The sequence below is a fragment of the Rutidosis leptorrhynchoides genome, chromosome 9 (genome assembly GCF_046630445.1).
Source record: "Rutidosis leptorrhynchoides isolate AG116_Rl617_1_P2 chromosome 9, CSIRO_AGI_Rlap_v1, whole genome shotgun sequence".
NCBI classification, from domain to species: Eukaryota; Viridiplantae; Streptophyta; class Magnoliopsida; order Asterales; family Asteraceae; genus Rutidosis; species Rutidosis leptorrhynchoides.
Genome location: NC_092341.1, coordinates 305,327,752 through 305,343,189, shown reverse-complemented (window position 1 = coordinate 305,343,189; position 15,438 = coordinate 305,327,752).

Here is a 15,438-nt window from a genome sequence, read left to right as displayed (position 1 = left end):
TAGCTGGTGCAGATTTCGAAATTGATTTGATACCTATCAAACTGGGAAGTTTTGACGTGATCGTCGGTATGGATTGGTTGAGCAAGATAAAGGCCGATGTTATCTGTGGAGATAAAGCACTTCGCATACCACAAGGAGATGGCGAACCACTGGTTATCTATGGAGAGAGATGTACCTCGAAGTTGAACCTCATTAGTTGCATGAAAGCGCAAAAGATTATGAAGAAGGGACGCTTTGCTGTCCTAGCACATGTGAAAGCGGTAGAAACTGAGGTGAAGAACGTGAACGACGTTCGAATTGTGAACGAATTTTCTGATGTCTTCCCAGAGGAATTGCCTGGATTACAGCCGCAGAGAGCAGTAGAGTTTCAGATTGACTTAGTGCCAGGAGCTGCACCTGTAGCTCGCGCACCTTATAGACTCGCACCTTCCGAGATGCAAGAATTACAGAGTCAACTACAAGAGCTATTAGATCGAGGGTTTATCCAACCAAGCTCCTCGCCTTGGGGCGCACCTGTGTTGTTTGTAAAGAAGAAGGATGGATCCTTCCGTATGTGTATCGACTACCGTGAACTCAACAAATTGACTATCAAGAATCGATATCCTCTTCCACGAATTGATGATCTTTTTGATCAACTACAAGGATCGAGCGTTTATTCAAAGATCGATTTGCGATCCGGATATCACCAGCTGAGGGTGAAGGAAAGTGACGTGATGAAAACTGCATTCAGGACCCGTTATGGTCATTATGAGTTCCTCGTGATGCCATTCGGTTTGACAAATGCACCTGCCGTGTTCATGGATCTCATGAATCGTGTCTGCAAGCCTTACTTGGATAAGTTTGTTATCGTCTTCATAGATGATATCCTCATCTACTCTAAGAGCGAAGAAGAACATGAGCAACACCTTCGACTAGTGCTTGAACTCTTAAGACAAGAGCAACTTTACGCCAAATTCTCCAAGTGCGAATTTTGGTTGAAGGAAGTACAGTTTTTGGGTCATGTTGTGAGCGACCAGGGTATCAAAGTTGATCCCGCCAAGATTGAAGCCATCAGCAAGTGGGAGACCCCCACTACTCCAACGCATATTCGCCAATTTCTAGGTCTCGCCGGTTATTATCGAAGGTTTATCGAAGGATTTTCTCTGATTGCGCGTCCTTTGACCGCACTGACTCACAAGGGCAAGAAGTTCATTTGGGAACCCACACACGAATCAGCATTCCAAACTTTGAAGAAGAAGTTAACCTCCGCACCTATCCTATCACTTCCTGAAGGCAGTGACGACTTTGTTGTTTATTGCGATGCATCGAAGAGTGGTTTTGGTTGTGTACTGATGCAACGATCAAAGGTTATTGCCTATGCCTCCCGCCAATTGAAGATTCACGAGCGGAACTACACTACACATGATCTTGAACTTGGAGCCGTTGTCTTTGCACTCAAATTGTGGAGACATTATTTGTATGGAACTAAGAGCACTATCTTCACCGATCACAAGAGTCTCCAGCACATCTTCGATCAGAAGCAATTGAATATGAGACAGCGTCGATGGATCGAGACGCTCAACGACTACGATTGTGAACTCCGTTATCACCCTGGCAAGGCCAATGTTGTAGCTGACGCTTTAAGCCGAAAGGAGAGGACGGCACCTCTCCGTGTTAGGGCTCTGAACATCACCATCCATTCGAACCTCAACAACCAGATCAGAGTAGCCCAAGTTGAGGCTCTCAAGGAGGAGAACATATCTCACGAGCATTTGAACATACTTGTCTCTCGATTCGAGGTTAGAGATTCTGGACTCCGATGTTATGCCGGAAGAATTTGGGTACCTTACTATGGAGATCTACGAAGCCTGATACTTGATGAAGCACACAAATCGAGATATTCGATTCACCCCGGTGCAGGTAAGATGTACCACGACCTTAAAGAACAGTATTGGTGGCCGAATCTTAAGAAGGACGTTGCGACTTATGTTGGTAAGTGTTTGACTTGATCGAAGGTTAAAGCCGAGCATCAGAGACCTTCTGGGTTACTTCAACAGCCGGAAATCCCACAATGGAAGTGGGAAAGGATCACAATGGATTTCATTACTAAGCTGCCGAAGACGGTGGGCGGATGCGATACTATTTGGGTTATTGTTGACCGCCTCACCAAATCTGCACACTTCCTAGCGATGAAGGAAACTGATACAATGGAAAGACTTGCTCAGCTGTACATCAAAGAGGTTGTATCTCGTCATGGTGTACCTCTATCAATCATCTCCGATCGCGATCCCCGTTTTGCCTCCAGATTTTGGCGTTCTTTGCAAGAAGCCATGGGAACTCGTCTTGACATAAGTACTGCTTATCATCCTCAGACTGACGGGCAAAGTGAACGAACGATTCAGACCTTGGAGGACATGCTGCGTGCATGTGTCATTGATTTTGGAAAGGCCTGGGAAAGGCATTTGCCACTCGCCGAATTCTCGTACAACAACAGTTATCACTCAAGCATTAATGCTGCACCTTTTGAAGCATTGTATGGTCGTAAGTGCCGATCTCCTATTTGTTGGGCCGAAGTAGGCGAAAAGCAAATCACTGGACCCGAGGTAGTTCACGAAACCACGGAGAAGATTGCTCAGATCCAAGCTAGACTTAAGACTGCCCGTGATCGCCAAAAGAGCTATGCCGATCTTAAATGGAAAGACTTTGATTTAATGTTGGTGATCGTGTAATGTTGAAGGTTGCACCTTGGAAAGGTGTGATCCGTTTTGGAAAACGTGGAAAGTTGAACCCACGATACATTGGTCCTTTCGAGATCTTGGAACGTGTTGGACCAGTTGCATACCGTTTGGATCTACCAGCACAATTGAGCTCAGTTCATCCTACCTTCCATGTGTCAAACTTGAAGAAGTGTCTTGCTGCACCCGAACTCATCATACCATTGGAAGAACTTACTATTGATGACAAACTCCACTTTGTGGAGGAACCGGTTGAGATTATGGATCGTGAGATCAAAACTTTGAAACGCAACAAGATTCCGATTGTACGAGTACGATGGAATGCCAAACGAGGACCTGAGTTTACTTGGGAACGAGAGGATCAAATGATGCGGAAATATCCTCATCTTTTCCCGACTCCTCCATCTACTTCAGCTTAAATTTCGGGACGAAATTTTCTTTAACAGGTGGGTAATGTAACGACCCTGGTTTTTCCAACGTTATTTATTAATAATTATTATTATTAATACGCTTGATTAAACGAATGTATGTTATTACATTTACATATTGCTTTAATTGCCCGTACTTGAACTTTAAATGCCCGAAACGTCTTTGTGACACCCGGAACTTGCACGAATAATATTTTAAGATATTATTTACATTCATGATTAATTTTATTAATCATTTTAATTAACTAAGGTGATTAGTTAAGTACTTGGGCTTTAATTGGATTTAATTGTTAAACTACTTGCACTTGGGCTTTATTAGTATAATGGACTTTTGACTTGGGCTTCTAAGCCCACCCTACTTATATTATGGATTAATTAGCCCACTCTTGCTACTTGTAAGTATTAGTTTGGAGGTTAACTAGTTAGTTTGTTCAATTGGAATATAGTTGGCTCATTATCCCCATGAACACCACCCTTTTACCCAACTTTTGTAAGCTTTTCCACCAAGTAACCATCAAACAACTCTCTACTCCCCTTGGGAGCTGCTGGCCGTGGGCTAGGAGTACACAAAAGAGATTCAAATCTTTTTTTTTACTCACTTGTTCACTTGCAATCTTCATTTCAAACACACACACTTGAAAACCTCTCAACTTTCCTCTCTTTTTCTCTAATACTTGTAAGCTACTAGGAACTTTTCTTCTTCTTCTTTTGGTTACTAAAACCGTGGCCTTTTACCCCTTAAACATCATCATCAATTGTTGTTTGTTTACTTGTTCTTACTTAATATTTGAATACATGTAGTTACTAGTTATATGTTACTTACTTTCTAACTTTCAAGAACAAACTTACTAGTTTGATTTCTTCATCTTTATCTTGTTATAACAAGAACATTCAAGAACATAATCTATCTAGTTATGTTCTACATATTTTGTTTCAAAATATTAAAGTTCATAGTTGTATAAACTCTTTACTTGTAGTTCTTGAAGTAACTTTGAAGTTACTTCACTTAAAGATCAACTTGGGTTGAATCTTTAAAAGTAAGAGCAACTATAAATCATCTTCTTGTTTAGTTAGCTTTCTACTTTATTTATTTCAAAGATTATGAGTTCTTGTTGTTAAAATCATACTTGCAAGTCATGGAAGTAAACTTAAGGTTTACTTTACTTAAAGATCAACTTTGGTTGAATCTTTAAAGTATGAGCAACACTTGAACTAGCTACTTGTTTAATTAACTTGTTTCTTTACTTTATGCATTTAAATTACTTGTTTGTTGGTTTGTTGGTCAAGAACTACAAGTTGGCCTTGATCTCATACTCTTGAACTTAAAAGTTAACTTATAAGTTTCAAGAACATAGAAGTGTAACTTACAAGTTACAACTTCAAATACCTTTGAAAGATCTAGGTTATCTAGCTTATGGTCTTCTTAAATTGTCATAAACAAAAGCTATAAAGCTTACATACACTTTACTAGTTGTTGATTTAAGTTTATAACTTGTTTTTACTTCTAAAGTTCATGTAAGTGTTGAAACTAAGCCTTGATGTAACCTTGGTTCATCAAACACTTACAACACTTGCACTTGAGTTATGATGGACAAACCTTGGTCAAAATGATGTTAACACATCAACGAGTTGTACACTTGAAGCTATACGCATCAAGAATGAGAACCGTGATGAACATCAAGCACCGAGACAACCGGAACTCTCCAAAACCCACTGTTCTGTCCAAAACCTACTGACCTGATGCTTCTGGAACAGACCAGTAGACCTGGGCTGTTCTAACCTTGATTTTTAGATAGAACTTTTCGAGTAGATAACTTTTCATATAGGACTCGTCTTAATCCGAGTTACGGTTTAGGATTTATGGCCCTCCGATCGTTACCATGTCCTTTAACGTTGTGCAGAAATTTCTGACCTACTCGCACTTAGACCGTCGCCACGGTCAAACCAAGACGAGTTTGCTTCTGTAAATTTTACCATACTTAAGGGACTCGTAGACGGAGCCATGACCACTGGTCTCACCTTAATTCAGTAAGGGTAGAGGCTGTGGTGACTGACCGAAGTCAGCCTTTGTTTTAAACGACTTTCATAAACGAGTCTTACTTGTTACCTTTTGTTTAATGATGATTGATGATGACCCTTATGACCTTAATTACGTACTTGTAAACCTTTTGAGACGACTTATTGACTTAGTGCTATTTGACTTAGGTTGAGGACGTTTGGACCGTTACTTGCACACCACTTTCCGACTACTACCTTACCATTACTACTAACCATTGTGAGTTATAGCATTCCCTTTTTACTTTAACTTATTTTGGGAACTGAGAATACATGCGGATTTTATGTTTTACATACTAGGCACGAGTACTTAAACTTTATATATGTGTGGGTTATACAACGGCATAAACATTCCCTTTAGCTCGGTAACGTTTAATCATTGGTTTTTGAACCGTGAACGCGAATCTTAGATATGGATCCATAGGGTTTGACATCCCCACTCGGGCTAGTAGCGCTAGCATTTAACGGGTGTTTAATACTTCGAGGTTATACGCACTTGCCAAGTGCACTTTAAGGGGGTACATTAAACGTTAAGTTAGTTACCGGGTGCCCACGGTTAAGCATATACTTTTACATACTTTTGAAACGCTCGTTGTAGCACTGAAATCTCGTGGCCTACTTACATTACTGTTATACTTAAACTATAGCTCACCAACCTTTGTGTTGACCTTTTTAAGCATGTATTTTCTCAGGTGCTTGAAGTCGCTTCCGCTATCTTACTAGTCATGCTGTAGAACCCGCTGCCTAGAGTTGTTATCGCATGACTACTTATCTTGCATTCAAACTTTTTACTTATGAACTTATGTTATGTAACGACCATTATGGTCACGTACACTTATTTAATGCTTCTACTTAGTGAAGCATACTTTTGATTTGTAAAACAATTGACGTATGTTATGACGTCACTTTTATTAATGAATGCAAACTCTGTTTTGAAAACGCATATAGTACTTAACCTTGTAATGATCCTGTTGATGATGGTCCGTACACGATGATTTAGTACGGGGCGTCACAGAGAAGGTCGAATCGGTGTTTGCCATAAGTAAGTGTACTGAAGAGGACAAAGTGAAGTACGCTACGCATACCTTCACAGGTTCTGCGTTAACATGGTGGAATACCTATCTAGAGCAAGTGGGACAAGACGATGCGTACGCACTACCGTGGTCAGCATTCAAGCACTTGATGAACAAGAAGTACCGTCCCAGAACCGAGGTCAATAAGCTCAAGACAGAACTTAGAGGGTTACGAACCCAAGGATTTGATATTACCACGTACGAAAGACGATTCACAGAATTGTGCCTATTGTGTCCGGGAGCATTCGAAGATGAGGAAGAGAAGATCGACGCATTTGTGAAAGGATTACCGGAAAGAATCCAAGAAGATATAAGTTCACACGAGCCCGCCTCTATACAACAGGCATGTAGAATGGCTCACAAACTGGTGAACCAGATTGAAGAAAGAATTAAGGAACAGACTGCTGAAGAGGCCAATGTGAAGCAAGTCAAAAGAAAGTGGGAGGAAAACGGTGATAAGAATCACCAATACAACAACAACAGCAATTACAACAATAATCGCAACAATTATCCCAACAATCGCAACATCAATCGCAACTACAACAAACGGCCCAACAACAACAACAACAACAACAACAACAACAACAGCAACTACAACAATCATCCCAACAACAATAATAACCGCAACAACAACAACAATCAGAAGCAGCTATGCCAAAGGTGTGAAAAGTATCACTCGGGGTTCTGCACCAAATTTTGCAATAAGTGTAAAAGAAATGGTCATAGCGCGGCGAAGTGTGAGGTCTACGGACCAGTGGTTAATAGAACGAAAGGAACAAATGGTGTCGGAACGAGTAATGGCGGAGCAAGTAGTGTCGGAGCAAGTTATGCCAATGTAGTTTGTTATAAATGTGGAAAACCGGGCCACATTATTAGAAATTGACCGAACCAGGAGAACACGAATGGACAAGGTCGCGGAAGAGTTTTCAATATTAATACGGCAGAGGCACAGGAAGACCCGGAGCTTGTTACGGGTACGTTTCTTATTGACAATAAATCTGCTTACGTTTTATTTGATTCGGGTGCGGATAGAAGCTATATGAGTAGAGATTTTTGTGCTAAATTAAGTTGTCCATTGACGCCTTTGGATAGTAAATTTTTACTCGAATTAGCAAATGGTAAATTAATTTCAGCAGATAATATATGTCGGAATCGAGAAATTAAACTGGTTAGCGAAACATTTAAGATTGATTTGATACCAGTAGAGTTAGGGAGTTTTGATGTGATAATCGGTATGGACTGGTTGAAAGAAGTGAAAGCAGAGATCGTCTGTTACAAAAATGCAATTCGCATTATACGAGAAAAAGGAAAACCCTTAATGGTGTACGGAGAAAAGGGCAACACGAAGCTACATCTTATTAGTAATTTGAAGGCACAAAAACTAATAAGAAAAGGTTGCTATGCTGTTCTAGCACACATCGAGAAAGTACAAACTGAAGAAAAGAGCATCAATGATGTTCCCGTCGCAAAAGAATTTCCCGATGTATTTCTGAAAGAATTACCGGGATTACCCCCACATCGATCTGTTGAATTTCAAATAGATCTTGTACCAGGAGCTGCACCAATAGCTCGTGCTCCTTACAGACTCGCACCCAGTGAGATGAAAGAACTGCAAAGCCAATTACAAGAACTTTTAGAGCGTGGTTTCATTCGACCAAGCACATCACCGTGGGGAGCTCCTGTTTTGTTTGTCAAGAAGAAAGATGGTACATTCAGGTTGTGTATCGACAACCGAGAGTTGAACAAACTTACCATCAAGAACCGCTACCCACTACCGAGAATCGACGACTTATTTGATCAACGACAAGGCTCGTCTGTTTATTCAAAGATTGACTTACGTTCCGGGTATCATCAAATGCGGGTGAAAGAAGATGATATTCCAAAGACAGCTTTCAGAACACGTTACGGTCATTACGAGTTTATGGTCATGCCGTTTGGTTTAACTAATGCACCAGCTGTGTTCATGGACCTTATGAACCGAGTGTGTGGACCATATCTTGACAAGTTTGTCATTGTTTTCATTGATGACATACTTATTTACTCAAAGAATGACCAAGAACACGGTGAACATTTGAGAAAGGTGTTAGAAGTATTGAGGAAGGAAGAATTGTACGCTAAGTTTTCAAAGTGTGCATTTTGGTTGGAAGAAGTTCAATTCCTCGGTCACATAGTGAACAAAGAAGGTATTAAGGTGGATCCGACAAAGATAGAAACTGTTGAAAAGTGGGAAACCCCGAAAACTCCGAAACACATACGCCAGTTTTTAGGACTAGCTGGTTACTACAGAAGGTTCATCCAAGACTTTTCCAGAATAGCAAAACCCTTGACTGCATTAACGCATAAAGGGAAGAAATTTGAATGGAATGATGAACAAGAGAAAGCGTTTCAGTTATTGAAGAAAAAGCTAACTACGGCACCTATATTGTCATTGCCTGAAGGGAATGATGATTTTGTGATTTATTGTGACGCATCAAAGCAAGGTCTCGGTTGTGTATTAATGCAACGAACGAAGGTGATTGCTTATGCGTCTAGACAATTGAAGATTCACGAACAAAATTATACGACGCATGATTTGGAATTAGGCGCGGTTGTTTTTGCATTAAAGACTTGGAGGCACTACTTATATGGGGTCAAAAGTATTATATATACCGACCACAAAAGTCTTCAACACATATTTAATCAGAAACAACTGAATATGAGGCAGCGTAGGTGGATTGAATTGTTGAATGATTACGACTTTGAGATTCGTTACCACCCGGGGAAGGCAAATGTGGTAGTCGATGCCTTGAGCAGGAAGGACAGAGAACCCATTCGAGTAAAATCTATGAATATAATGATTCATAATAACCTTACTACTCAAATAAAGGAGGCGCAACAAGGAGTTTTAAAAGAGGGAAATTTAAAGGATGAAATACCCAAAGGATCGAAGAAGCATCTTAATATTCGGGAAGACGGAACCCGGTATAGGGCTGAAAGGATTTGGGTACCAAAATTTGGAGATATAAGAGAAATGGTACTTAGAGAAGCTCATAAAACCAGATACTCAATACATCCTGGAACGGGGAAGATGTACAAGGATCTCAGGAAATATTTTTGGTGGCCGGGTATGAAAGCCGATGTTGCTAAATACGTAGGAGAATGTTTGACGTGTTCTAAGGTCAAAGCTGAGCATCAGAAACCATCAGGTCTACTTCAACAACCCGAAATCCCGGAATGGAAATGGGAAAACATTACCATGGATTTCATCACTAAATTGCCAAGGACTGCAAGTGGTTTTGATACTATTTGGGTAATAGTTGATCGTCTCACCAAATCAGCACACTTCCTGCCAATAAGAGAAGATGACAAGATGGAGAAGTTAGCACGAATGTATTTGAAGGAAGTAGTCTCCAGACATGGAATACCAATCTCTATTATCTCTGATAGGGATGGCAGATTTATTTCAAGATTCTGGCAGACATTACAGCAAGCATTAGGAACTCGTCTAGACATGAGTACTGCCTATCATCCACAAACTGATGGGCAGAGCGAAAGGACGATACAAACGCTTGAAGACATGCTACGAGCATGTGTTATTGATTTCGGAAACAGTTGGGATCGACATCTACCGCTAGCCGAATTTTCCTACAACAACAGCTACCATTCAAGCATTGAGATGGCGCCGTTTGAAGCACTTTATGGTAGAAAGTGCAGGTCTCCGATTTGTTGGAGTGAAGTGGGGGATAGACAGATTACGGGTCCGGAGATTATACAAGAAACTACCGAGAAGATCATCCAAATTCAACAACGGTTGAAAACCGCCCAAAGTCGACAAAAGAGCTACGCTGACATTAAAAGAAAAGATATAGAATTTGAAATTGGAGAGATGGTCATGCTTAAAGTTGCACCTTGGAAAGGCGTTGTTCGATTTGGTAAACGAGGGAAATTAAATCCAAGGTATATTGGACCATTCAAGATTATTGATCGTGTCAGACCAGTAGCTTACCGACTTGAGTTACCTCAACAACTCGCAGCTGTACATAACACTTTCCACGTCTCGAATTTGAAGAAATGTTTTGCTAAAGAAGATCTCACTATTCCGTTAGATGAAATCTAAATCAACGAAAAACTTCAATTCATCGAAGAACCCGTCGAAATAATGGATCGTGAGGTTAAAAGACTTAAGCAAAACAAGATACCAATTGTTAAGGTTCGATGGAATGCTTGTAGAGGACCCGAGTTCACCTGGGAGCATGAAGATCAGATGAAGAAGAAATACCCGCATCTATTTCCAGAAGATTCGTCAACACCTTCAACAGCTTAAAATTTCGGGACGAAATTTATTTAACGGGTAGGTACTGTAGTGACCCGAACTTTTCCATGTTTATATATATTAATTGAGATTGATATTTACATGATTAAATTTTTCCAACATGTTAAGCAATCAAACTTGTTAAGACTTGATTAATTGAAATAGGTTTCATATAGACAATTGACCACCCAAGTTGACCGGTGATTCACGAACGTTAAAACTTGTAAAAACTATATGATGATATATATATGGTTATATATATAGTTAACATGATATTATGATAAGTAAACATATCATTAAGTATATTAACAATGAACTACATATGTAAAAACAAGACTACTAACTTAATGATTTTGAAACGAGACATATATGTAACGATTATCGTTGTAACGACATTTAATGTATATATATCATATTAAGAGATATTCGTACATCATAATATCATGATAATATAATAATTTAAAATCTCTTTTGATATTATAAACATTGGGTTAACAACATTTAACAAGATCGTTAACCTAAAGGTTTCAAAACAACATTTACATGTAACGACTAACGATAACTTAACGACTCAGTTAAAATGTATATACATGTAGTGTTTTAATATGTATTTATACACTTTTGAAAGACTTCAAGACACTTATCAAAATACTTCTACTTAACAAAAATGCTTACAATTACATCCTCGTTCAGTTTCATCAACAATTCTACTCGTATGCACCCGTATTCGTACTCGTACAATACACAGCTTTTAGATGTATGTACTATTGGTATATACACTCCAATGATCAGCTCTTAGCAGCCCATGTGAGTCACCTAACACATGTGGGAACCATCATTTGGCAACTAGCATGAAATATCTCATAAAATTACAAAAATATGAGTAATCATTCATGACTTATTTACATGAAAACAAAATTACATATCCTTTATATCTAATCCATACACCAACGACCAAAAACACCTACAAACACTTTCATTCTTCAATTTTCTTCATCTAATTGATCTCTCTCAAGTTCTATCTTCAAGTTCTAAGTGTTCTTCATAAATTTCAAAAGTTCTAGTTTCATAAAATCAAGAATACTTTCAAGTTTGCTAGCTCACTTCCAATCTTGTAAGGTGATCATCCAACCTCAAGAAATCTTTGTTTCTTACAGTAGGTTATCATTCTAATATAAGGTAATAATCATATTCAAACTTTGGTTCAATTTCTATAACTATAACAATCTTATTTCAAGTGATGATCTTACTTGAACTTGTTTTCGTGTCATGATTCTGCTTCAAGAACTTCGAGCCATCCAAGGATCCATTGAAGATAGATCCACTTTTCTCTTTTCCAGTAGGTTTATCCAAGGAACTTAAGGTAGTAATGATGTTCATAACATCATTCGATTCATACATATAAAGCTATCTTATTCGAAGGTTTAAACTTATAATCACTAGAACATAGTTTAGTTAATTCTAAACTTGTTCGCAAATAAAAGTTAATCCTTCTAACTTGACTTTTAAAATCAACTAAACACATGTTATATATCTATATGATATGCTAACTTAATGATTTAAAACCTGGAAACACGAAAAACACCGTAAAACCGGATTTACGCCGTCGTAGTAACACCACGGGCTGTTTTGGGTTAGTTAATTAAAAACTATGATAAATTTTGATTTAAAATTTATTATTCTGAGAAAATGATTTTTATTATGAACATGAAACTATATCCAAAAATTATGGTTAAACTCAAAGTGGAAGTATGTTTTCTAAAATGGTCATCTAGACGTCGTTCTTTCGACTGAAATGACTACCTTTACAAAAACGACTTGTAACTTATTTTTCCGACTATAAACCTATACTTTTTCTGTTTAGATTCATAAAATAGAGTTCAATATGAAACCATAGCAATTTGATTCACTCCAAACGGATTTAAAATGAAGAAGTTATGGGTAAAACAAGATTGGATAATTTTTCTCATTTTAGCTACGTGGAAATTGGTAACAAATCTATTCCAACCATAACTTAATCAACTTGTATTGTATATTATGTAATCTTGAGATACCATAGACACGTATACAATGTTTCGACCTATCATGTCGACACATCTATATATATTTCGGAACAACCATAGACACTCTATATGTGAATGTTGGAGTTAGCTATACAGGGTTGAGGTTGATTCCAAAATATATATAGTTTGAGTTGTGATCAATACTGAGATACGTATACACTGGGTCGAGGATTGATTCAAGATAATATTTATCGATTTATTTCTGTACATCTAACTGTGGACAACTAGTTGTAGGTTACTAACGAGGACAGCTGACTTAATAAACTTAAAACATCAAAATATATTAAAAGTGTTGTAAATATATTTTGAACATACTTTGATATATATGTATATATTGTTATAGGTTCGTGAATCAACCAGTGGCCAAGTCTTACTTCTCGACGAAGTAAAAATCTTTGAAAGTGAGTTATAGTCCCACTTTTAAAATCTAATATTTTTGGGATGAGAATACATGCAGGTTTTATAAATGATTTACAAAATAGACACAAGTACGTGAAACTACATTCTATGGTTGAATTATCGAAATCGAATATGCCCCTTTTTATTAAGTCTGGTAATCTAAGAATTAGGGAACAGACACCCTAATTGACGCGAATCCTAAAGATAGATCTATCTGGCCCAACAAGCCCCATCCAAAGTACCGGATGCTTTAGTACTTTGAAATTTATATCATATCCGAAGGGTGTCCCGGAATGATGGGGATATTCTTATATATGCATCTTGTTAATGTCGGTTACCAGGTGTTCACCATATGAATGATTTTTATCTCTATGTATGGGATGTGTATTGAAATATGAAATCTTGTGGTCTATTATTATGATTTGATATATATAGGTTAAACCTATAACTCACCAACATTTTTGTTGACGTTTTAAGCATGTTTATTCTCAGGTGATTATTAAGAGCTTCCGCTGTCGCATACTTAAATAAGGATGAGATTTGGAGTCCATGCTTGTATGATATTGTGTAAAAACTGCATTCAAGAAACTTATTTTGTTGTAACATATTTGCATTGTAAACCATTATGTAATGGTCGTGTGTAAACAGGATATTTTAGATTATCATTATTTGATAATCTACGTAAAGCTTTTTAAAACCTTTATCTATGAAATAAAGGTTATGGTTTGTTTTAAAAATGAATGCAGTCTTTGAAAAACATCTCATATAGAGGTCAAAACCTCGCAACGAAATCAATTAATATGGAACGTTTTTAATCAATAAGAACGGGACATTTCAGTTTATGTCAAAAGCTAAGGAAAATCTTATTTTTCTTCAATTCACTCTTTTGCGATAGCTTCATTCGTATCCTTAGAATAATCGAATTATTTTATCATTATTATTCAATGATGATAAACCTCTAATAATCAACTCATATTGGTCATGAAAACATTTTTATTGTTAGCCATGGCCGCCTCACTCAAATTTCGGAACGGAATTTCTTTAACGGGTAGGTACTGTGATGACCCGGAAATTTCCGACCAAATTTAAACTTTAATCTTTATATGTTCCGACACGATAAGCAAAGTCTGTAATGTTGAGTCTCAAAATGTTCGAACTGTTTTCACGAATTCAATTACCCTTTGACTGCGTTCGACGATTCCCGAACCTTTAAATGTAAACAGAAATATAAATAATTATATACGTAAATAATTATATAGGATAAAATTTAAATATATTAATGAACTATTATGAGAATTAGTTATTATGAAAAATATAACTTTAAATAACTAAAACATGTTATAGTGTATTAAATGATATACTCTGAGAATACTTGTAATATATATATATTTAATTACTTGGTAGTTAAAATATAATTAGTTATGTAGTAGTTGAAATATATATATGATGGACATACATATCTATTGATTGTATGTATGTTATAATAAATTAAATATTCAAGATATGTTATTCAATAAAATTAATAAATATAAGTAACAATGTGTTAAAAGTAATTACAAGATGAAAGTATAGATGTATTAGTAATATTATTATTACTTTCAATACTACTACTAATAATAATATCAATATTAGTATTATTAGTATTATTATTATTATTGCTATATTTATAATTAAAATGTTATGATTATCAAGATAAAGATACTAAATACAAATATTATTGTAAGAATGACAAAAACTACAATTATTATGATTATTATTATTATTACCATTTTTATTGTTAATATCATTATTATTATACTTAAATAATAAATATTATGATTTTTGTCATTTTTATAATTATTATTAGTGTTAATGTGATTATTATTATTATTTTTATTATTATTAATATTAATAATATTATCATACAATTATTTTATCACTTTTCTGCATTCTTATTATTAGTATACTTTTTATATAATATTAGTAATATTATTGTTAATATATTTATTAATATTAAATTATATTTATAAATAAAAATAGAATGAAGAATCTTTTTGGTTAGCCATCCCTATCTTTTTTTCTATGTAATTTGTTTCTGTCTCCTCTTGTTACCAATACAGATCACAATTCCATTACAATCCAAAAATCTGTAACAATCATAGATGACTTTTAATTCCTATATTTTTTTTATACATATATTTTATTTGTCTGAGTGAGAAAATCGGGACCAGATGCTCGAACTAATTGATCAATTCAGAGTATATTATAGCTATTTCAATTCACACACAACAACTTATTCCATTATCAATATTAAACAGTTCGAGTTATCAAATTTAAAACAGAAAAATAAAGAGAGGAACCCGGTACCTCTGTTCTTGATTCCGTTTTCAAAAGCAACGATTTTGAAATCCATTTTAAAATCTAATAATGCCAAGT